The sequence below is a fragment of the Triturus cristatus genome, chromosome 8, assembly GCF_964204655.1.
Source record: "Triturus cristatus chromosome 8, aTriCri1.1, whole genome shotgun sequence".
Classification (NCBI taxonomy): domain Eukaryota; kingdom Metazoa; phylum Chordata; class Amphibia; order Caudata; family Salamandridae; genus Triturus; species Triturus cristatus.
This window is the reverse complement of record NC_140591.1, coordinates 539,053,362-539,078,735: the sequence shown is the minus strand read 5'-3', so window position 1 is coordinate 539,078,735 and position 25,374 is coordinate 539,053,362.

The window sequence follows — 25,374 nt, the reverse complement described above, 5'->3', positions numbered from 1 at the left end:
ACACATCAAGTAGGAGATATCTCTCTACCTTAACTTAAACATCCTAGTTCCCTACAATGTTGTTCAGGAGCCTTGAGGGGACCCCGATGTCATTAGAAAATACCTAACATCAGTTGTTTAAGTTCTTATCTGAGTTATAGTCAGATTAATGTTATTATGTTTGTGATCAATTGAATTACTTCTTTGCCAGCAATGAAATAAAAACAGTACTACTGAAAGCCCTCTGGAACAGGGAGGAAGCAAGGTAAGCCAAGGCATGCCATAAGCAGGAGTTCCCACAGAATGACCATTTGCTTTTTCCTTGTTGCCCTCCAGATCCTGAGGATACACCTCTGTCTGAAGTATTTGAGGGAACTGGCAAGAGAAATGCAACAAAAACATTGACAATGAGGCTAGCAGAGCAAAAAAAGAACTTCTGCTTACATAGAAGACCGAGAATAGAAAATGGCTTTTGTTTACACAGAACTGACAGGGCCCAGTATCCAGTACTAAATATAGTAGATAAATTGTGGTCAGTTGATCTGCAGGGGTGGTGAAAGTTTAACCCCAATATATCAAGGAGTTTATTTTAAGGAGGTTGCGACTGACTGCTGAAATTCAGGAGCAATTTCTCAGGGGCTGTGTGGAATCGGTAAATGCCTTTTTAATGGGACTTAGGGGCATATTATCAGGGACCACGTTAAAATTATCGCCGGTTTAGTGGCAAAAAACTGCAGCTAAAGTGGTGATAATGGGCTTGATAATATGCCCTGGAGAATTCCAATAGAAGCCCATCTTGACACCAGAACATGGCCTTTTTTGGGAATTTTCCAGGGCATATTATCAAGCCCATTATTGCCGCTTTAGCGGCAGTTTTCTGCTGCTAAACCGGCGATAATTTGTAACGCTGTCCTTGATAATATGCCCCTTAGTGAATGAGTGAAAGGGTGCAAGGCTGTTTCTTGAAGTGATTTGTATAACTTAAGAATGTGGACACATTTTGAGCTACTGTTTCACAAAGTTATTCAATAATTTAGTGATTTCCATTCTCACTCACCCCAAATTTCTTGTTGTAGAGCTGAACTATGGGTTAGCTCATAGCTAATCAGAAAGACTCAAGAGTGGTCTCTGCAGTAGAGATTCACACTCTCAACTGATAAATCCAGGTGGAGATGGGTTTTTTATTTTGGAGAAGGTTTGTTATCAGAGAGAGTAAATCCTTTGCTCCCACCCAGCTGAATGGGTTGTGCTTTGAGTGGCTTCAAACATGACACAAGAGAAGAGGTGAAACCTCAATAAAAATGGCTCCAAGTCCAATTTACCCAGGGGTGTGGCTTGACATGCGGATAAGATGGTGGCTCCCTTCTAAGCTCTGTGGAGCCTCTGGCATTTATACTGGGCCAGATGCTGCTATAATTACTAATTTCATCAAAACATGCATGTGCCTATTATGCGGAAGCATCTGCTATGCCTTACAACCATCCAAAATAAGGGTTTTGGGGGCAAGGGATTTCCGTGACTGAGATGGCACCTCCCGGTGTTTTCTCAAAGCCTCTACTACTCAGCAACCAACGTGCAGGAAACAACTTGTGTGAGTGTAATGGCACATCAGAACATAGCCTAACCCTGCAGACTACTGCTACCCTGTGGGTAGGTACCAGAAGGAGTGCCAAGATCAGGCCAGAAGTGGTAAGTTTAGTAATGTCTCACCGCCCGTCTCGCCTAATCTGTCTGTGGGCACTGTGTATGCTGACCTGGCCCACGCCTGCTCCTGAACCTTGAACTAATGTGCTGCTTTCAATGTCTCTGGCTGCTTGATTGTGAAGGTTTCATTTAAAACACCACACTCTACTTCTGACTTCTCGGATAGCAACCCAGTTTGGGACCCTGGGGTTCGAGGCTTCACCATAACTGAATTCTTACGATGGGGTACCTTTCTGACACTCATGCTATGACCCGCAGTAAGCATCGTGGGCCCATTTGAAGGCATTTAATTTTATTATCAGACTGTCTTGCTTTGGATAACTTGCGGGAGAGATACTGGCATGAGAGCACTAAATTAATGTCTGGCAGAGGCTCTGCCCCTATTTATTTGTCAACTGATATGAGCATATCAGGAACGTCATTGCTGGAGCTGTGCTTACACTTGAATTCAGGAGTGATTCTTACAATGCAAGTGTCTATGCCTTACTAACCAGTGCAGCTAACTCTTGTGATGCTTCTCCCTCAAGATAAGTATGCTACCGCAGGATTCCGGCCACCCCCATCACCTCACATAAGGGCTCTGTACTCAACAGCCGCAACAGCGCCTTTACAAAATGGAGGTGAGTATTTGAATATTGTGCGTTTTGGTCACTCCAAGTCTGACATTTAAGGTCTGTCGGCTGAAGCCTGGCTCTCTTCGATTTGCTCACAAAATGGTGTCGTACACCTACCCATCTTCTGGACAGCCTCGACTCACCAGCCTTCTTTGACCTCCCTGGCTATTCTGTGAAATACTCGCTATTAAATGTTGCACCCCTTTCTATCTACTGGTCAGCCTCCTCTGACCACCCTTGCTACCCGAATCTGATATGCTCTTTGTTACCTGACTCAATCTCCTCTCAGAGACCTGAGCCGGGTCCAAAGCAGAATTTAGGCCATACAGTCACTCTAAGGTACCCTCGTATATTCTGTGGAGTAGAAGGATGTTAATCAAGACAGTTTCCTGGTCACAAACATCACTATCTATACCCTTTGGTGCAGTGACCTTCCTCCTGGTGTGGGGTAGTGCCTGCTTATTTCATTGTGTTTGTTTATCTACAATGCCGGTGCCAAAGGGTTGAAGAGTCTTGGCTCAGCTCTATAAATCTAGAGGGATTCTACACCCCATTATCAAAAAAATGACAGACTTCAGGCAGGCATATTATCCAATGAAAACTGTCAGAGACATGCAGCACACCCTTGTTTGTAATATTGAAGTTCCTGTCTGCATTTAATCAAGTTTGGCATGCAGCACTCATGATGTGCTCCATTTCTTGTGCACATGTCTTAAAACATCAGAGCATGGTGGTGCACTGTTTGAGGGTCACAGACGAGCTGCACAGCCTGTGCAACTCGTCAGTGACCCGCAAACAGTGCACCACCATGCTTAAATGAGACTACAGGCAGGGAAATGCAAAGAGAGAGATATCAAGGTGAACAAGAGAGATACCAAGGTGAACGAGAGAGATACCAAGGTGAACGTAAGTGCACCAAACACTCACCCTGATCCTAGAATCACCAATTAAAGAGAGGCCTGATTCCTCCTCCACCTCAGAGGCCATACTACTCAAACTGAACTCAGTCTATGACATTGTACAGAGTATCATGTCTAACACAGATCAGCTTCGGGTAGAAGTAGCTGGGATTCACAAGTATCTCTAAGACCTCATAATAGGAATCTTTAACGTGGATACATGAAAACATACTGGCTTAACCAATGTCCAAGCAAAATAGATACATTGCCTGAAATGCTCCCTATCCACCCTGAAAAGAGATCTTATGGGCCAGGAGGACAGCAACTGAGGAGCAACCTTTTCATATTTGTATTTCCAGAGGGCATTGAAACTTCAGTACACTCGGTGGCCGATTTCCTAATAACATGGATTCCAGACATTCTGCAACTCTCCTTTTCCAAAGATTTGGTGATCAACCGAGTCTATAGTGTGCCGACCTTTAGACAAAGAAACATGTCCTCACCAAGACCTCTCATCTTTTAAACCACTATGTCATCAACACACAAAAAAACTTGCCACAAATGCGGAAGATCAGAATGATTAAATGGCAGAAATATAAAATCTCAATCTCAGTATTATGCAAGGTCCACCGTCATACATTGTAAAGGATTTCTGGCTGTTCACCAAATCTCACTGCCATGGAGATCCCCTTCTCCTTTTCAGGCCCCTTGCAGTTCCATATCACGTTTAAAGGCCAGATGAGATTCTATTCGGAACTATCATCTTTCCTGGACTACAAATCAGAGTTGAGAATGGATTTGGACTGCTTTCCTGGTTCTTCTACGAGCATGCCCTCTGCCTGACCTTCCTATTTAGCTCTGATATTGGAGCAGTACCATCCTCTGCATTCCCTCTATACCCTATTAATGAGCGGTGCTCTGCTCCTGCTTTGAATGCCTGAATGATGGTTAGTGCTGTTTCTAGAGTTGTCACACTTGTTATTAATATGGTGACAAAGAACTCATGTCCCTGAGCCATTTTAATTTGGTTTGTCACTGCTGTGATAGCCCATCCGCACAGGCAATGTTTTAGGCTGGCTGATAAGAAAGGCTCTGCAACACCTGTCCTTTAAAGCACCATTCTAAATGTTTTATCCTAAATGTTTTGTCCAGTGTAGCTAGAAGTCATTGCTAATTGCGGGCCATTAACCTCTTCAGTGCCCCGCCCTTTCCACGCCCTGTGCCGGGCATTGAATTAGCGGGCGGGGTTCATGACGAGATAGTCTTGTCATGGGCACAGCGCAACCGCGCTCCATGACGAGACTATCTCGTCATGGGCACTGAAGGGGTTAATTTCCTTCAACAATGGTCAGGGACAGTAGCGGTCCGTGGAGGGAGTTCGGTGGGGCAGTGAGGCGGGGCGGGGGAGGGGCAGAGTGGGGAAATGTAAACACTGGAAAATGGATGAACGGAGGTAAGTACACATTTAAATAAATAAAACGAATTTCGTTGCGCGCGCTATTGATGAGTCTTTGGTCTTGTTCAAGAACCGTTTGGTTTTTAGGCAGTACATCCCTGGTAATAGGGCACGCTATGGAATTAAGCTGTATATGTTGTCTGAGAGTAGGACAGGATATGTTTTTAATTTCCGTGTGTACACTGGTAGGGATTCCACTATTGACCCCCCTGGTTGTCCGTCCACTTTTGGAGTTTCTGAGAAAAAAAAACACTACAGCCCCAAGACAGTGTCATGACCAACTCAATGTACTATAAGAACAGACCCCGCCATGCACATGAAATAAATAAAAAGGACTTAACGTAAGCCAAGCACTCCACATCACAAACCCATGGGTTGCCTTTAAACCTTATTATCAACACCATGAAGGGCATTATGACCGCTCTTGGGAAATGCACACTCAAGGCAAAGGAGATATATGCACGCATCTTGCTCAAGTATGTAAAACCACAAATTAATTGCCATAAATGCCTCACATTTTGCTATTTTACTTCACTCACATCCTCGACACCTTAGGAGGTCAATACAATAGTAAGTGAATACCATGTTACTACAGGAACATCACTTCCAGGTCTATTACTAAAAGTCAATATGCTCACACATACACCCGCCCATTCTCATATATATAGGGCCACCAGGCAGTGCGTTATAACCTTCAAGTATTGGATGCTGGAGACAGAAGCGTGTCTTTGTACACAACATGCAAACAACATGAATGGCCATAAATGCCTCAAATACTGTTACTTTACTTTATCTAACTCACCAAACAATGTAAAATGTTAATACCTAAATAAGTGAATATCATGCCAAAACAGATATTTCACTTCTAGGTGTCAATACACTTAAATATAGTCCCGTCCACGTCATTGATGTTTAGGCCACACTGAGACCTTTTTCATAAATAACTTGCACTGCTTTATAGCACCAGCACTCACCTGCAAACAATTATCGTCACTTTGCCACTAAAAAGTTCGGCACTTAAACTGAGATTGTTCTGACCATGTCCATCATCCAGGATGGGGAAAACGATTTACGCATCGACGCAGGGGGATCGTAAAACCCTAAGTAAGTGCAACACTGCTGCATTTCTCTTTGTAAAATGGTTTGGCATGTTGGCCCTATATGACTGCAGGTTTACTGCTATGCAGTAATGACTGCTGCTCAATATGGACACTGGTCGGTCTGGGAGAATTCAATACAGCCCTCAGCATAAAAATCTTATTTTAAATGCTTACTTATAGATTGGCATGAGAACCTTGCCTCACCCAACTCCTATGAAGTAAATCCTTCAATATTTTGAGACATTTATTGAATGGTTTTACTTACATACCTAAATGTAATACCTTAGTGCATTCAGTACTTAGGAATGTAACATCTTGGACTACCCCATATTATAGTAAAAGAGAGGTACAGATCAGATCTTTTTGTGAACAGCTCACAAACATTATAAGAATATATTGAGCAATCAACAACCACTGCTCTCACATATCCAATGGCTTAATAGAGGCTCATGCATGATGAAGCCCCTAACTAGCATAATCACATTTTGTGTCACAGTGCCAAGTCTCCCCACCACACAGCGTGTGAACCTCACATATCACAGTGAAGATTTAATACTCCCTGACATATCCAGAATATGAGCTTTACCGTCCCTACTAGTCACTGTAGCATGCACTTCCGGAATTCAGGAAGAATTGCATGCACCCCTACACCAATGAACTTTCAGTGCAGCTTCAGTGTTACCTGCAATCTATAGGTGAAGCTGCATGCAAGCAGTAAAGCCTCACAATTGGAAAAACAGTCACAGAATGATGATGTTTGTACATAATAAATCTATGTTTTTTACCTCTCTCAATTTTCCCCAAGTCACTGGCATGTCAAATGCCTGTGAAAAGAAAGACATGTGAGTAAAGTGCAATAACAAAGACATGTGAGTAAAGTGTACTTACCGAAAAAACGCACAACAAATGTTCACAGAAGCGATCTGACTACAAAAACAAAGGACCTGATGAAGGACTAATTTCTGTAAGGGTATCAGAGGCCAAAACATGTCAGACACTTATGTATGTTAGTTAGTAAATCCCAACAACATCACCACTTCAGCTTTTAACCTTACCCATATACTTCCTGTTCACATAAAAAGTTACTTTTAAAGGTATAGGAGGTGAGTTTATATTTCACAGCACAGATCCCACCACTGTCTCCCTCTGGATGTAGATGTTCTCACCTCGAGAAGTGAATACCCAGGTGCAGAACCCAATGAAGATGCCACCCAAAAAGACATCCTAGTGGCAATTGCCTACACAACTGGCAGTAATTACTGGTTGAGGGTTTCTGACAAAATACTCAAGGGACCCTGGTATTGAGACCAATGTAGTTCACTCTCCTCTTGATTCATGACGATACAATTTATAGTAGCTGAGTGAACTCCACTTCACGCTTCTATCTTCCCTTTTTGATTTTTAACCCAGGTGGGTTACTTAGTAACTCCTACCAAATAATGAGGGGATGCTCCGGGGCCAGAAGGAGAGGCTGGGAAAAGAGTGGTGATCCGTATCTGAACGGAAAGGCAAAGCCAGGGCCAGCAACAACAAGAAACAGGACTTAGAAAAAAAAAGCCTAAATATTCTCAAGGGAAAATACGAAAAAGGGGCGGCATCATACAAAATGGTTTGAACCTCAAATTAACAGAGAAACCCCATAGCAAAAGAACATATCAGTAAAAGGAAAATATAAAATGTTATGTAAATACAGGAGTCATTCAAAAAAGAAAGAGGGTTAAGACTAAAAACCTAGGGGCAGATTTATGTTTCCTGGCGCATACCCTGCAAATCAGCAGGGATGCGCCAGAAAAGATGCGTCACGCAAGTTTACCCTTGCGCCACCACTGATGCGCCGCATTTACAATGCAGCGCATCATGGCGCAAGGATAAACAGATGCGTGACGCATCTGATGACATAAGGGTGGCGCATTGCTGGAGTCATGTCGCAAGCACGATGCAACTCCAGCAATACTCAGGGGCTGCCCATACCTAACATGCTGCGTCATGCCTTACGCCTGCTTCAAGCAGGCGCAGGGTTTTGACGCAGCAGCGTCGGAAAAGTGACTCAGTGAAATCTTGTAGATTTCACTGTGTCACTTTTCCGAGGCTTTTTCCGACAGAACGCCCACCCTGCATATATTAAACCTGTCGCAGGTTTAATGTAGCGCAAGGCTTTTCAACATGACACATCTCCCTAGATGCGTCATGTTGTAAATAAGGCGCAACATGGCACATGGTTTACGCCGCCGCTGCGCCACAGAAGTGACGCAACGGCGGCGTAAATGTTTCGCAAGGGGCTTGTAAATCTGCCCTCTAGAAGAATCGATAGGTTATGCGAGAAAGAGAAATTGGGTAAAAGGCGGATAACCGACTGAACAGTGGAACGATAAGTGAACTAGGCCTGGGCGTAGTACACGGAGTTTTGCTATGCGGAACTCGGTGAAGTTACAAAAACACTCCACGAAGTTCCGCAAGTGGTGGAGTGGAGTGCGAACTGCAGTTTTTGCTAGTATTCCTGCTGCTCGGGAAGAAATTTTACCCGAGTGGCAGCTCACGCTCGTGAACTTACCGTTTGCGATCGTGAACTTACAGTTCGCGAGCGGGGAAAAAACTCCTCTACACATCGCAAAGCAAACCCTGAAACCGGTCCTAGGATGCTTATTTCTGGTCCAGGAAGGATATGGCTTGGCAGTTTGGGCTGGACTGTTCCCATGAGGCACAGGGTCAAGACTGATTTGCATATGGCCAGGTCTAAATTGGGCTGGCATGGTGAGCAAAAGAATGATGGATGCAACCCAGATCTCTTGACTGGGGGTGAATGTTTTGATTTGTTCTGCATTCCGTCCTTCAATTGTGTGTCTTTTGCTTTCTCGCTCTAAGTGCGCCAGGTATGTCCAGACGTGGGTCCTGGGCTCACTGTGCCACTGGAATCAAGCTATCCTGGCTGAAGAGGGGTGAAACCCCAAAACCGGTCCTAGGATGCTTGTTTCCGGTCCAGGGAGGATCTGGCTTGGCAGTTCGGGCTTGACTGTTCCCATGAGGCACAGGGTCAAGACTGATTTGCATATGGCCTGGTCTAAACTGGGGTGGCATGGTGAGCAAAAGAATGATGGATTTAACCCAGATCTCTTGACTGGGAGTGAATGTTTTTATTTGTTCTGCATTCCGTCCATCAATTGTGTGTCTTTGTGTTTTTAGGCACTTTACATACCTGAAAACTACTAATTAAAGTGCTGACCAAATACTTTACAATTTGCCTCTGAGTTAAGCCTTACTGCTTTTGTGCCAAGTTACAAGGTGCTGTTTTGCACCCTGAAAAGAATTGTGGTTGCTGCTGGAGAAGGGTTTCACCCCCCTCAACCAGTAACCCAATTTCCAACATCTGCCATTCTTATTTTTTTCGCAGGGGGAGTCGCCAAAGCACAGTACGGTATGGAAGCACCTAAATAAGTCAAACAGAAGTTAAGCTACAGAAGAGCACCTTGCAAGAAGAACATATGGACCCTCTGAAAGATGGAACTGAAAAGGGAGAACACAATCTAACAATTGTGGAACTTGCAGACCCAATGGAAACAATCTGGAGAGCAACACTCATGTAGAGTCAAGCTAAACTGTGATTATGTAGTGTGCTTGGCATGATCTGGAAAAGGTAGCTTTTGCAATGGAGGTAGTGTGGGACTGCAGAATAGGAATATTCTGTCAATATGAGGAGCAGAGCTTTTTCAGCCATACTTTGCCAATTGCATGGCATTTCGGGAAGGAAAGTGTTGTAGGATCCTTTAAAGCCATAGCACTCTTGATTCCCCTGTTTCTGTAGGTTTCAGAAATGCCCAGCATTGTTAAGGTCCCTGGTTATTGTCCGGCCTGAGGCCCACACACAGAAGCTATTGCTTTTGGAAACTAAGAGGGAATTGGGGACAAGATGGTGTACTTGTAATGTGTGCAGGGATATTGGAAAGAACACATACTGGGATACCTGCATGCCACAGTCCTAGGACTCTCCTGAAATCAAAAATCCTCAGGGTTATTAGGGTGCAAGCCAATCACTTGACCAAACACTGCAGCCATCTCTTACGTAACAAGCATTTGCAATGCAATAGGTCTCGCATTTATGCGAGTTTAAGCTATTGGTATTGTAAATGACAATGCCTTATATTTATGTTTAAAAAACTAAAACAAAAATAAGAGGCATTGTCATTTGCAATCTCAATAGCTCAAACTTGCGTAAATGCGAGACCTACTGCATTGCAAATGCTCATTTGGGTTAACACTCCATGCAGGGTAATAGTGCATGTGCGACATAAAACACTTATGTTTATTATGAAGATAATTGATTTTGAGAACTGTTCAAGGTTTTTTTTCTAATAGAAAAGTATACATATACATTGGGCGTGGCCTACCATTGACAAAATGAGCACAAAATATGCATTAGGTTAAAACAGAGCTTATGTTTTTACGAACCATGGGGCTCACAGAACAGCTGCTGAGATTTCCTAGAAGGATCAATCAATCAATCATTCATTTGTATAGCGCACTACTCACCTGTGAGGGTCTCAAGGCGTTGAGGGTGGGGGGGTGGCAGCAACTGCTTGAACAGCCAGGCTCTGAGATTTCTCCTGAAGGTCAGCAGGTCCTGGGTCTGATGCAGATGGGTGGGGAGGGTGTTCCATGTCTTGGCAGCGAGGTGGGAAAAGGATCTGCTGCTGGTGGTGGTTCTGTGTATGTGTGGGATGGTGGCGAGGGCGAGGTCATGGAGCGAAGCTGGCGGTTTGGGGTGTAGAAGGTGAGATGTTTGTTGAGGTATGCTGGTGTGACGTTGTGGATTGCTTTGGGAGCATGGGTGAGGAGCTTGAAGGTGATCCTCTTGTTGACTTGGAGCCAGCATAGGTCTTTCAGGTGGGCAGTGATGTGGGTGTGGCAGGGGATGCTGAGGACGAGGCAGGCGAATTCTTTTCTGGAGTTCGGCCGTGGTTCCAGCGTAGAGGGCGTTGCCGTAGTCCAGTCTGCTGCTGACGAGGGCGTGGGTGAACGTCCTTCTGGTTCCCCTTGGGGATCCATCTGTAGATCTTGCAGAGCATGTGGAGGGTGTTGAAGCAGGAAGAGGAGACGGCGTTGACTTGTTGGCTCATTGAGAATGAGTCCAGGATGAACCCCAGGTTCCGTGCGTGGTCGGTGGGTGTCGGTGTGGCTCCCAGAGCAGCCGGCCACCAGGAGTCGTCCCAGTGGAGGGAGAGGAGCCGAGGATGCGGACCTCCGTCTTGTCTGAGTTCAGATTCAGGTGACTGTTCTCATCCAGTTGGCGACGGACTTCACTCCCTCGTGGAGGTTGGTTTTGGCGGTGGCGGGTCCTTGGTGAGTGAGAGGATCAGCTGGGTGTCGTCGGCGATGATGTTGAGGTTGTGTGAGTGGGCGATGTTGGCGAGTGGAGCCATGTAGACGTTGAAAAGGGTAGGGCTGAGGGATGATCCTTGGGGCACACCGCAGATGATCTTGGTGGCTTCAGAGCAGAATATGGGAGGTGGACCCTCAGGGTTCTGTTGGTTAGGGAGGAGGTGATCCAGTCCATGGCTTTGTCACTCATTCCTATGTCGTGGAGGCGTGTGCGTAGGGTGTGGTGGCAGACGGTGTCGAAGGCGGCCGAGAGGTCCAGGAGGATGAGGGCCGCAATTTCGCCATTGTCAAGCATGGTCCTGATGTCATCGGTGGCAGCGATGAGGGCAGTTTCGGTGCTATGATTGCCGTGGAATCCTGATTGGGACAGGTCCAGGATGTTGTTCTCATCGAGGAAGTGGGTCAGGTGCCTGTTGACGATCTTTTCGATGACTTTCACTGGGAATGGGAGCAGGGATATGGGCCAGAAATGTTTGAGGTCCTTTGGGTCCTCTGTGGGTTTCTTGAGTAGTGCATTGATCTCGGCGTGCTTCCAGCTTTCCGGGAAGGTGGCAGTCTTGAAGGAGTTGGGGTGCGATGATGCGGTTAGCTTTGTTGAAGATGTGGTGAGGCAGGGGTCAGATGGTGAGCTGGAGTGGATGGTGTTCATGGTCTTGATGGTGTCGTCGTCATTGACGTGGGTCCAGGAGACCAAGAGGTTGGTGAGGCTGGGGGGTGGAGGATCTGCGCTGTTGGCGGCTGTTGGTAGGGTCTGAGTGTTGAAGCTGTCGTGGATGTCTGCGATCTTGTGGTGAAAGAATGTGGCTTGTGAGTCGCAGAGGTCTTGTGACGGTGGGATGTCGTTAGTGCTGGAGATGGGGTTGGAGAGTTCCTTCACGATGTTGAAGAGCTCTTTGCTGTTGTGTACATTGTTGTTGATGCATTCCTGGTAGGAGGTCCTTTTGGTAGCTCGGATGAGTTGATGGTGCTTGCGGCTGGCGTCCTTGAAGGCAGCGTGGTTGTCCGGTGTCTGTTTGTGGCGCCACTTCTTCTCGAGTTTTTGGCAATTCTGCTTGGACTCCTGGAGGTCGGTGGTGAACCAGCTGTTCTTTCTGTCTGTGCATCTTTTTGAGGTTTTTTTACCGGGGCGAGGGTGTTGGCACAGTCGTCGATCCATTATCTGAGGTTGCGGGCAGCTGTGTCGGTGTCGGCGGTGTCAGTTGGAGGGTCTTGAGCGAGGGTGGTGAACTGATGAGCTGGTTTTCGGTGATATTGCTCCAGCTGTGGTGGGGAATCCGTTGTGGGTGGTGGTGCATGGTGGGTTTCTTGAAAGTGAAGTGGATGCAGTGGTGGTTGGTCCAGTGGAGTTCGGTGGTGTGGCTGAAGGTGATGTGTTTGGAGCGGATAGGGTCTAGCGTGTGTCCGGCGGTGTGGGCCGTGACAAGCTGTTTGAGTCCAAGGTTGTCGAGGTTATCGAGTAGAGCAATGGAGTTGCTGTCGTTGACTTTCTCGAGGTGGAAATTCAGGTCTCCGAGGAGGATGTAGTCTGTAGACCCAAGGGCGTGGGTGCTGACGATGTCGGTGATGGCGTTGATGAACTGTGGCCGGGGCCCCGGTGGTCTGTAGACAATTTTACCTCTGAGGGTGGTGTTGGGGGTCGATGTGGATCTGGAAGTGTAGATTTTCAGCGGTGCTGGATGTGTCTGCTGTCCTGGTCGAGATTCTGAGGTTATTCCTGTAGACGATGACGATTCCTCCTCCAGGTCTGTTGTTGTAGTCCCTTTTGGTGATCTTGTAGCCATCTGGGATGGCAATGGCAATGTCGGGTGCCGAGGAGGAGTTCAACCAGGTCTCTGTTAGGAAGGCAACATCCAGGGAGGCTGAGTCGAGTAGGTCCCAGAGTTCTGTGGCATGCTTGTGGATGGAACAGGTGTTGAGTAAGAAGCATCTGAGGTGGTTGCGTCCTGCCCTGACAGGTGGGGTGGGACGTGCAGGTTTACGGTGGCTGGTGAAGCTGCAGTTTCGGCAGGAGAAGGGTCCGTGGGTGGGCTTCAGGTTGGCCTGGATGCAGCTTGATGATCGGCCGGTGTTGAGTCCGTGGAGGAAGGGGGCATCCTAGCTTTGTCTGGTGTTGTGGCTCTGGCAGGGGTTAGGGGGGTCTGGCACTGGGTGCGGTCCAGGCACGGATGGGCAAAGACGGGCTTGCCTTAGGTGCACCGGTGGCGTGTCCGCTCCAAGACTGTGCAATGATCGCCATATGTAGGGGACGGGGGTGGGAGCAGAGGCTGGGAGGCGGGAGCGGCTGGGTCGGGGTGGGGCCACAGGGGCAGCAAAGGCTGGAACAGCAGGAAAGAAGGAGCAGATATGGACAGCAAAATGGGGGCAAGCGAGAATAAGCAGTCAGTAATGTGAGAATAAGCAAGAATAAGCAGTAGTAAAAAGCGAGGGTCACAGAGCACAAGCGGAACACAGGTAATACCGGGGGAGTCAAGCGGACCAGAGGCGCAGGTACGGGCTGCTGGCTCGAACCCTGTCAGGAGTGGGGCTCGGTGCGAGCACGTATGGCAGTGTCAAGAATTCCTGTCATGCGAGGGGAAGAAAACGGTAACCAGCGAACACGGACTACATCTCCCAGGATGCTTAGCGGTTGAGAGTTTATGTAAACAGGAGAGCTGTTACATAACTCAAGGAAAACACGCCCTTATGTAAACAGGAGAGCTGCTACATAACTCAAGGAAAACACGCCCTTATGTAAACAGGAGAGCTGTTACATAACTCAAGGAAAACACGCCCTTATGTAAACAGGAGAGCTGTTACATAACTCAAGGAAAACACGCCCTATAAAGGGAGGAACCGGGAGGTACAATGCTGTCGGATATTGTGTTTACACCGACGTACCTGCTTCGTGAAGAGCAGTGTTCCGGAGTGGTGCTCCAGTAAGACAAGAACGGAGGTAGGTCGAGTCGCTACTCCCTGGGCCGTGTCTTGACCCATCGTCACCTGTGAAGGACCCGGAAGCTCTACCGGTCAACCATTGAGCTTCGCTTTTTGACTCGGCTGAGTCAAAGCGCAGTGGCGCTTTTGCTGGTTGGAGTCGTAACTCCCAGCCCGACCAGAGATACAGGGACTGCCAGCTGTAACGCACACCAGGAGGTGTTTGCCGCGTTACAGACTCGGAAGTCCACAGGATCGATCGAGCGGCTGCTCTCGGTTCAGTCTTCTTGCTTTGGATTGGGGTATCGGTGACGCATCACCAGGAGGTGACTCCGCGTCCCGGTGCAGTCTGAGGAAGAAGTTGAGCGGCTGCTCCCTTCAGGTAGAGATCCCGGCTGGGTGTTTCCCTGACTCCTTGATTTTCCCCAACACTCTTCGTGCCCCTCACAGCCTACCGATTGGCATTGTCGGCCATTTCATTTCTGCCCTCTGTTGGCATACGCCAGGATCGGCGTATATGCAGAGGACGGTTAGGACCATCCGTGCGGTGGGCTGGTAACGTACTTAGCCTGGAGGATTCCAGTGACTATAACTTTTGTTTATTCTTTGTATTATTTTTGCCTTCATTAAAATAACTAACCCTTCACAAGTGGTTGCGTCCTCATTATCGTGTCTGTTAAACGATCCTGAGACGTTCAGGGCGTTACACAATATCCGACCTTAATAACACTAACTGTCTCCCGGTCGATAACAGACATGGCAACACTTGACGATGTGCTGGCTGCTTTAGCGACCGTGCAAGCTGAAGTGGCTGCCTCTAGGCAAGAAACAGCCGATGTAAAAGCCAGACTGGATGCTATCCAATTGGACCCGCTCTCGCCCAGCACCTCCCTCACGAACCAGACCCCTGCTGTAGTAGTGGAAATGCCGGTAGCCATCCCCTTGGCAACACCAGAGAGGTACAGTGGGGATCCTAACACAGTGCAGGTATTCCTCACACAAGTGGCGCTACATTTATCGTGCAAACCAAAGGCGTTCCCCACGAGTCAGGCTCGTGTGGCTTTCCTTATTTCCTATTTGGCTGGAAACGCGGCACAATGGGCCGTACCTCTGGTGAGCAGGGACGACCCCATCTTATGTGATTGGGGTGCTTTTTGCGAGGAATTCCTGAAGGTATTCGACAGAAGGGCTGACTCGTACACGGCGGACCGTGAAATGCTTGAGTTGAGACAGGGATCCAACGACCTGGTGCAGTATCTCAACGCGTTCCGACGGCTGGTTGCGGAAACCAAGTGGCCTGTTGCTAAACAGACGGCGCTCTTCCATCAAGGGCTGTGCGATGAGCTCAAGGACGCCGTGGCTCATATTGACCCTCAACCCAAGACATGTGAGGGCCTTATCAACCTGGTATTACGGCTGGAACATAGGCTAAGTGAAAGAAAGGGGGATCATGGGAGAAAAGGAAAATCCCTTCCATCCTATGTGACGGTGGGAAGTCCTGAAACTTCCACCGCATCCAAGGGAGAACCCATGGACATCGGCGCAATACGAGCGAGCCTCACAGCCACGGAGAAAGAGTCACGCCGTAAACAAGGATTGTGCCTATATTGTGGCAAAAAAGGCCACTACGTACGTGAATGCCCTGCCAAACCGACGTCACGTTATCGGGCCAACCGGTCGGTAACAGCCGTGGTGGACATACCGGCGGAAAACTAGAGGACTCCCAGACCAAAGAAGGGGCATCTCGGAGTCACTCATCCATTTCTTCACTTTCCAACTCGGTCACTAAGGGACACCGACACCTGTTTCTCACGGTGCACGTGGGAGTGCATGACCAGTGGATACCCGTTGTGGCCATGGTGGATTCAGGGGCCACTGGCATGTTTATGGACCACAACGAGGCATGCAGGCTAGGGCTAGTGCTTCTTCCCAAAGCTGTACCCGAAGACGTCTATGCTGTAGACGGCAGGCGATTGGTGACGGGGCCCATCGGGCAGCACACGGGGGTCCTTCCGATGAGATATGGGAGGAACCATTTGGAACAAATCGATTTTAACATCATCCGAGCGCCCCAATATGGCGTCATATTGGGATTGCCGTGGCTACAGAAACACAACCCCTCTGTGGATTGGCCAACACATCGCGTCGAAATGACGTCACCGTATTGCATCCTGCATTGTGGAAAAAGAACGGAATCCCTTGACGCAGATGAGAGCGGGAGTCAGACGGTGGCTACAGCGGCAGAAAAAGATGTGGCTCTCCCCCAGGCTTATCACAGTTTTGAGGATGTATTTGATGAGGTGAAGGCGGAAGTGCTACCACCACATAGACAGTTTGACTGCCAGATCGACCTGGTGCCAGGGGCCAGTGTTCCCAGCGGCAGGCTGTATGCCCTGACGGAGCCTGAAAACGTGCATCTCCGGGGGTACCTGGATAAACTCCTCAAGCTAGGATTCATTCGCCCGTCCAAGTCTCCGGCCGCCTCGCCACTCTTCTTCATCCCGAAAGCTAATGGGGAGCTGAGAGCCTGTGTGGACTTTAGGGCATTGAATGCGATAACCATAAAAAATCGGTACCCCTTGCCTCTCATCAGTGTACTTCTGGAACAGGTCAAGAAAGCTCGTATCTACACCAAGTTGGATTTGAAAGGGGCATACCATCTGGTGCGCATGAGGGACGGAGACGAGTGGAAGACCGCCTTCAAGACCAGGTTCGGCCTTTTTGAGTACCTCGTCATGCCGTTCGGTCTGTGCAACGCCCCGGCAGCCTTTCAGTACTTTTTGAATGAGGTATTCAGAGAGGAGTTGGATATCTACGTGGTCGTATATATCGACGACATCCTCATCTACTCGTCCAGTGTGGAGGAGCACGTACACCACGTCAAAGCTGTGCTCCAAAAGCTGAGGGAAAACATGCTGTTTTGTAAACTCAGCAAGTGTGACTTCCACGTCACGTCCGTGGAATTCCTCGGAGTGATGCTGAGTCCAGAGGGGCAGGAGATGGCAGAACGAAAGATCAAGGCGGTGAAAGAATGGCCGTTGCCCCAAAGCGTGAAGGACGTCCAAAGTTTCATTGGCTTCGCCAACTTTTACAGGCGGTTTATAGATGGATTTTCAGGAGTGGTGGCCCCAATCACACAGCTACTGAGGAAGTCCGAGGAGTTTGTCTGGTCCCCTGAAGCGAACACAGCCTTTGAGGCCCTGAAAAGCGCCTTTGGTAAGGCGCCGGTGTTGGCTCACCCCGATCCGGATCTCCCCTACGTGGTGGAAGCGGACGCTTCGGATGTGGCGCTGGGGGCTATCTTGTCCCAACGCAACCACGACACAGGGGTGCTTCTTCCCGTTGCGTACATGTCCCGCAAACTCAACGACGCCGAACGCAACTACCATATTGCGGAGAAGGAGCTTCTCGCAATCAAGGACGCCTTCACCGAATGGAGGCATTGGTTGATGGGGGCAAGACATGTGGTATCGGTGTACACGGACCATCGGAATCTACAGTTCATGACGGCCACAAGACACCTTTCTCCCAGGCAGCTGCGGTGGATGATCTTCTTTGCGGGGTTCAACTTCCGCATCACATATCGGCCGGGGACGGAAAACCGGAAGGCGGACGCCCTGTCCCGTCAAACTGCAGTTAAGGAACCATTGCCTGCGACCGAGCGTTCCATCATTTCCCCGAGGATGGTATTGGGGGTTATCCAACCGGATACTTTCCTGAGGGGAATAAAGAGAGGGATCAGGTCGTTCGCATGGCAGAGGTGGCTCCTCAGTCACAGGGAATGGCAGCTGAAGGATGGGATACCCCTGAAGGGCAGGTGCCTACTGATACCCACGCCTAGGCTAAGGAAACAAGCATTCATCTGGTGCCATGACTCTCCATGTGCAGGTCATTTGGGCTTTGAAAAGACGGTGGCTAGCATGGGACGGCATTTCTGGTGGCCAACCATGAGAGTGGATGTCAGGAGGTGGGGACAGGAGTGTCCTACGTGTGCTACCATGAAGGCCGACCATGGCCGAACCCAAGGGCTCTTACATCCACTTCCGACCCCGGATAGACCATGGGATAGCATATCACAGGACTTCGTGGTGGGCCTACCGGTGGACCAGGGGATGACGGCAATACTGGTGGTGGTGGATTACTTGACGAAAATGGGGCACTTCATCCCCTGCAAGAGAGTCCCTACGGCCGGGGAATTGGCGTCACTACTTCTAAAGAATGTGGTACGACTGCATGGATTACCTGGGGTGATCGTGTCGGACCGGGGGTCGCAGTTTACTGCGCAATTCTGGAAGACTTGGTGCACTGCGCTGCATGTTAAGACCGCCCTGTCCACCAGCTACCACCCTCAAACGGACGGCCAAACCGAGCGCCTGAACCAAACGCTCAAACAGTATCTGCGATGTTTTGTGGACCAGGGCAGGGAAGAATGGGTCGACTTGCTATGGGTTGCAGAGATAGCCTATAACAACGCCACTCACAGCTCCACACAGTCATCTCCGTTCTATAGCAACTATGGCCAACATCCCAGGTTCTTGCTGTTTCTACATCCATTCAGAGAGGACAGGATTCCCGCCACAGCGGACAGGGTGGCACACATAAAAGACACGTTGATGCGCTCAAGGGCTGTCCTAATAGAGGCCAAGAGAAGATACAAGGCTGCGGCAGACAGGAAGAGAAGGCCCGGGCCACTGTACCGCACTGGAGACTACGTCTGGATATCCACAAGAAACATGAGGTTTCGAAAGCACAGTGTGTTCCATCCCAAGTACATGGGCCCCTATCGAATTACCAAGTGTATGGGTCCCGTGAACGTGAAGGTGTGCTTGCCCCAGTCATTGCGGATACACCCTGTCTTTCATGTATCATTGCTCAAACCTGCACCCTCCAAGCCATCTGGGACACCTAGGCCGGTATGTGTGGAGTCGGAGGTGAAGTATGAAGTGTCGGGCATACGGGCGTCCAAATGGCGCAGGGGGAAGCTGTGGTACCTGGTTGCATGGAAAGGCTATGGCCCGGAGGAGCACTCATGGGAACCGGCTGAAGGGGTTCATGCTCCGCGCTTGGTCTCCTTGTTCCATCGGCGTTTTCCTGCCAGCGCTGGACCCGTGGGGAGCCGCTGAGAGGGAGGATGTACTGTCAAGAATTCCTGTCATGCGAGGGGAAGAAAACGGTAACCAGCGAACACGGACTACATCTCCCAGGATGCTTAGCGGTTGAGAGTTTATGTAAACAGGAGAGCTGTTACATAACTCAAGGAAAACACGCCCTTATGTAAACAGGAGAGCTGTTACATAACTCAAGGAAAACACGCTCTTATGTAAACAGGAGAGCTGTTACATAACTCAAGGAAAACACGCCCTTATGTAAACAGGAGAGCTGTTACATAACTCAAGGAAAACACGCCCTATAAAGGGAGGAACCGGGAGGTACAACGCTGTCGGATATTGTGTTTACACCGACGTGCCTGCTTCGTGAAGAGCAGTGTTCCGGAGTGGTGCTCCAGTAAGGCAAGAACGGAGGTAGGTCGAGTCGTTACTCCCTGGGCCGTGTCTTGACCCATCGTCACCTGTGAAGGACCCGGAAGCTCTACCGGTCAACCATTGAGCTTCGCTTTTTGACTCGGCTGAGTCAAAGCGCAGTGGCGCTTTTGCTGGTTGGAGTCGTAACTCCCAGCCCGACCAGAGATACAGGGACTGCCAGCTGTAACGCACACCAGGAGGTGTTTGCCGCGTTACAGACTCGGAAGTCCACAGGATCGATCGAGCGGCTGCTCTCGGTTCAGTCTTCTTGCTTTGGATTGGGGTATCGGTGACGCATCACCAGGAGGTGACTCCGCGTCCCGGTGCAGTCTGAGGAAGAGGTTGAGCGGCTGCTCCCTTCAGGTAGAGATCCCAGCTGGGTGTTTCCCTGACTCCTTGATTTTCCCCAACACTCTTCGTGCCCCTCACAGCCTACCGATTGGCATTGTCGGCCATTTCATTTCTGCCCTCTGTTGGCATACGCCGGGATCGGCGTATATGCAGAGGACGGTTAGGACCATCCGTGCGGTGGGCTGGAAACGTACTTAGCCTGGAGGATTCCAGTGACTATAACTTTTGTTTATTCTTTGTATTATTTTTGCCTTCATTAAAATAACTAACCCTTCACAAGTGGTTGCATCCTCATTATCGTGTCTGTTAAACGATCCTGAGACGTTCAGGGCATTACAGGCAGTCAGGCAGTGCTGCTGGGGAGAGTGCTGGCCTTGACCAAGAGGATCATTTTAAAGGCTCCATCAGTGCTCCCAGGGTGAGCACTTCCTCCTGATATTCTTTACTGGAGAGTCACGCCAGGCTGCCCTTCTGTCTCGTGCACCCAAATCGCAAATCTGCGCGCTCAGGGACGGACAAGGCCTCTGTTTTGTAAGTTGTTACTGAGTTTAGTGGAGAAGCCAAGGTGCCTGGGGCCCTAATGCAAGTACGAAAAATAGACCATCAAACCCCCAATTCAGTTTGGAATTAAGACACAGGTAGAATTTGGGAAGCTGCAGGGTCTTTACACTGCCCGGTGCCATTCATTGTAGCTACTGCACAATTTATTGCAATGCAGCCCGTCTTCTCTTGGAGGACGGACAATGGACTTGTTTCCTCCTGCTAAATAGTTTTGAACATTACAGAATTGCCATAAGAGCGAGTTTGGTATTACAGAGAGACCCTTCAAACAGATTCTGTGCACAGTGTCTGCTTTTGTGTTACAGATGGTGTGCGTTGAAAGTGCATTCCTAAAATAAATATGAAACAACTTCAATGGAAGTTTTTCACATGCCTGGAGCCCACTCGGTTCTTACACTGCAAAGTGGGAGTACATAGATTGGGCTAAAACGGGCTAAAACGGAGCGCTGCTACCAACTCCGGGTGACAAGGATGAGCATAACCCAGATGTGGAAAAAAACGCACAAGCACCTACATTGTGTTGGCGGAAGGTGTGGGCTAATTATCCTATCCTGGAGAAGCTTGGGGCACTCATAAGTGACGAGTTGCTAAGTTTGACATAACATGGCATCCATTCACCACCTACATAAAAAGGCAACAAAGAACTGGAGAACTGCGTTTAACAAGTCCAAGACCCTGGGGGCTTCGGAGCTGTGAGTGATGTCCTCTTCGAGTGGGGAGGGTGACCCTAACTCTGGTGCAGGCTCTTAACAGTTTCCGTCTGCCTGGGGTGGGAGGGTGTTCTGCTTGGGTTTTCGGATCGGGTGGAACCCGCTCTACAGAGCCCTTCTAACCCAAAACAGAACGTTACCCCCTCCCTAGGGTCTTTTTACACCCAAATAACCACATATATACGTACCACCTAAGGACAGGGAATTCCTATTATATATATATATATCAAGACCTCACAGCCTCGCAATCTCAGCAACCACAGTCTCGCGGCCTTAGGCAGACCCAGAATCTCCTACCCATTCGGCAGCGACACACACACGATCTCGCGACCTCAGTCAGGTCCAGAATCTCCTACCCATTCGGCAGCGACACACAAAGTCTCGCGACCACAGTCAGGTCCAGAATCTCCTACCCATTCGGCAGCGACACACACGATCTCGCGACCTCAGTCAGGTCCAGAATCTCCTACCCATTCGGCAGCGACACACAAAGTCTCGCGACCACAGTCAGGTCCAGAATCTCCTACCCATTCGGCAGCGACACACACGATCTCGCGACCTCAGTCAGGTCCAGAATCTCCTACCCATTCGGCAGCGACACACAAAGTCTCGCGACCTCAGTCAGGTCCAGAATCTCCTACCCATTCGGCAGCAACACACACACGATCTCGCGGCCTCAGTCAGACCCAGAATCTCCTACCTACACGGCAGCCTTAGCACGAGCTCATCCTATTATTACCGTAGTACACGACAGGGGAATTGGGATTACTATATATATCAGATCACACAAAGACCATTAGCGGAGCACAACCTGTTCTCCAGTTTGAGGGGCTCATTTCCTCCTTATCCAGTTATCACTTACCTGACCCGGATTAACCCCGGTTCATGTCGCATTAGCTCTGACAGAGAGGCTAGGCTATCCTTCTACGTAAAGACACATAACACATGCTAACTTACAACAAGCTAAATACTTTATTTAAATGCCACATGCACATTTACGGAACACATCATACATATATAACCTGCAAGGAAAGTAAAAGATTAAGTTATACACTTCAAAGAAAAAGGGATCGACTTCACCTTGAGGGTATGTCGCCTGTACTCAATGGTCATCTAGGTTCCCTCCTCGTCTATGCCTCGGCTTAGCCTGGAAGTCACCCCTCTGCAGTTGTGGGTCTGCTTCCTTCTCCCTCTCCGAGTCACTGGAACCTCGTCCTCATCGGCTACTCTCTCCTCTTTGAATTCAAGTTCGTCATCAGTCTTCCCTGGAATAAGTAATAGCTCTTCTGCTAACGGCCAGATGCCGCCTATGGTCTAGAAGCAAGTGCCCTTATCTCACTCAGACTTTCACTAATATAGAAGTGCATTCCCTCATGGAAATTTCCAGCTCGAAACCTGCCGCCCACCAAATTCCTCTACCTCCCCGTACCAAGGACACTTTCCCAGCCGGCCGGCCTGATGTAGTGTCTTCGGCATGAAGAAAAATACAATCCTTCGATAAGGGCCGGCCTGAACCGGTTCTCTCCGAGCGAATAACACCTCATAACTAAAACATCCCCCTCCCTCTGGAAAGGTCCCGGGCTGCCGGAGCAGAAAGAAAGATGGAGTCTCTCCCGTTTGAGGCCTACCAGGCCTGAATTCAACACAGCTCCATGAAACAACCTCACTATAGGGCAAATTATCCTCAAGGCTAACGAATCTATCCCCAAGGCTATGTGTGTAGGCCCTGAGCTAAGGGTAGGAGCACGGGATTGTGTCACAAGTGTCTAATAGATAGGCCCTACTCACTACTCCAGTCCTTAGACTCGGATGGAAAGAGACTGAAGTCATATGGATTGCCCTGCAACACCGGAAGGCCGGGAAAATCAAGCAGTACATTCCACCCTTGACTTCAGTCTATTATATCTGCTAAATGGAACTAACATCTGTGGAAGAATAATATGAAACAAAACTAACCGATCTATGTCTAGTACCAGATGTGCAGAATTGAAGCAGTGAAGGGATACACTGCATAAAACAACAGATAGAAATTAAAACAACAAGAGCAATCAAAATGCCACCTAATATGTGGCGTAGCATATGCATGTCCGGCAACCAATTAAAGAGCCAGTCAAACCAGCCCTGATCAATGTGTTTCCTAACTTCATTAGTTAGGTCATGCAATTTATCTATGTGTGCACGAATGGATTGTGTATGATCAGATAAGTTAAAACAGCAGAGGCCTTCAAAGTCCGAGCAGCCATGTCCATGTTTAAGCAGAAGATAATCAATGGCTGCTCTATTTTGCAAGATGGCTCTACGTTCACCCTGGGCGTCTAATAGTAAGTCAGATAAGACTGAGGAAGTATGATTAATAGATTTGACCATCCAGCAAGCCATTTTCCCAATGGATTTAGCATTATAAACCGCCAAAGCAGGGACACCAATAATTGAAACAGCTAGACTAAGGTATTCAGACTTGGAATATAAATGCAAAGATGAGTCACAATCCTCCTGTAACGTAGTTGTATCTCGGAGCACACGAGAGTTGGCATTTGGATGTGATGAGAACATTAGCAAACTCAGTCTGGTAATGGCACACGGGCCTCCGGAAATGTTCGCAGGGACATAGGGCCAGGAAGTATTACCACATGAGAAAAGCCATCCGGCAGGTAGCAACATTGCACGATAGTGACTGGGAGTAACTACCAAACTATTGCAAGTCATATTGTTCTGAACTGAGACACATGTGGTCGGTGTCCTCTGGAAACACAGAGTTCGTTCATGAGATGTGAGAACAGTGGCGCCTCTTAACTTGAGACGTAGACATTCAGAAATTGCATTAGGATTACATGTGAGGAAAAAACATAGATCACCTTGTGTAATGTTATACGTAGTTATTTGGGATTGGATGGGAAGTTGCTCATTCGGCAGTTCAGTACATAAAGGACAATATGCATGGGTAGCAAAATCACCCAGAATAATATTCGGACGAGCCTTTGAAACGTTAAAGATGCTTATTAAAGTTTCCAGCGAGGCGGGGACAGCAACTAGGCACGTCGCTAAGATATCGTGCACAGATCTCATCGGTGTCAAACAGAAGTGAGGGGCATCAGTTACTCTTTTCGCCAGCAGTGTCCAAAAGTTCGATGACGAGTCCCACGCATTGAAGGAACGCAACATTCTGGTTCCCAATTCATCCCGGGTTAATGGGATCCCTTCTCTCTCTCCGAAGTAGACCGAACGGTGTCCAGTACCGACACATCCTGCAGCAACAATCCAAAGAATGATCTGAAAAAGAACCAAACACAGGCATTAATCATTCTCGTAAATAACATTTATCAGCTGGGACAGCTTCCCAGCTATCTTTCCCTGGCCTCATAACCAAAATGGTATTATCCTGACCGGTGGCAATAACCTCTGCTTGTTCAGGGGGATTCTTAGGCGATTGCACCCAAATCTTGGCTCCAGGGTTATCCGTAGAGCCAAAGCCTTTCTGGCCTCGTACAGTTAGCAAAGTTGGGGCAGTGCCTTTCATTATTTCACCACTGAAAACAGGCATGATGAGTAATTGAGCCACTCGGTCAGTGCGGTGTATCAGCAAGTCATTCTCACTGCTATTTAGCAGGAGCACCTTAATCTCTCCCTGATAGTCGCTGTCAATTACCCCTCCAAGTACCTGGATGCCTTTTACAGCCAGCCCCGATCTAGGGGCGATCAATCCAAAATTCCCCGGTGGTATATGAATACCAACACCGGTAGCAATGATGACCCGATTTTTGCTTTTTAGAACGGTGTCATCCATAGCATGCAAATCTAAGCCTGCCGACCCTGGGGTCGCTCTGCATGGAGCCAGAGCTCCGGAAGTAATTTCCCAATACATCACAGTTTCATTAATTACATTAGGCATAGTCCCAACCTTTGGGGGGAACAAACGCATAAGTGGAGATTCAGCATTTAAAAAAGGACGATTATTCAGGATCAATAGTGCCTGGGGTAAAAAGTCTCGCCAATTTTTATACTTGTCATCTGTTAATTTGCGTAGCTGAGCCTTTAACAGGCCATTCAATCTCTCCACCAGGCCCGAGGCCTGCGGGTAGTAAGGTATATGAAAGATCCATTCAATATTATTTTCCGCACAGAATTCCTGTACCAATCTTCCACGAAAATGGGATGCATTATCAGATTGAATTTGGAATGGCACACCATAATA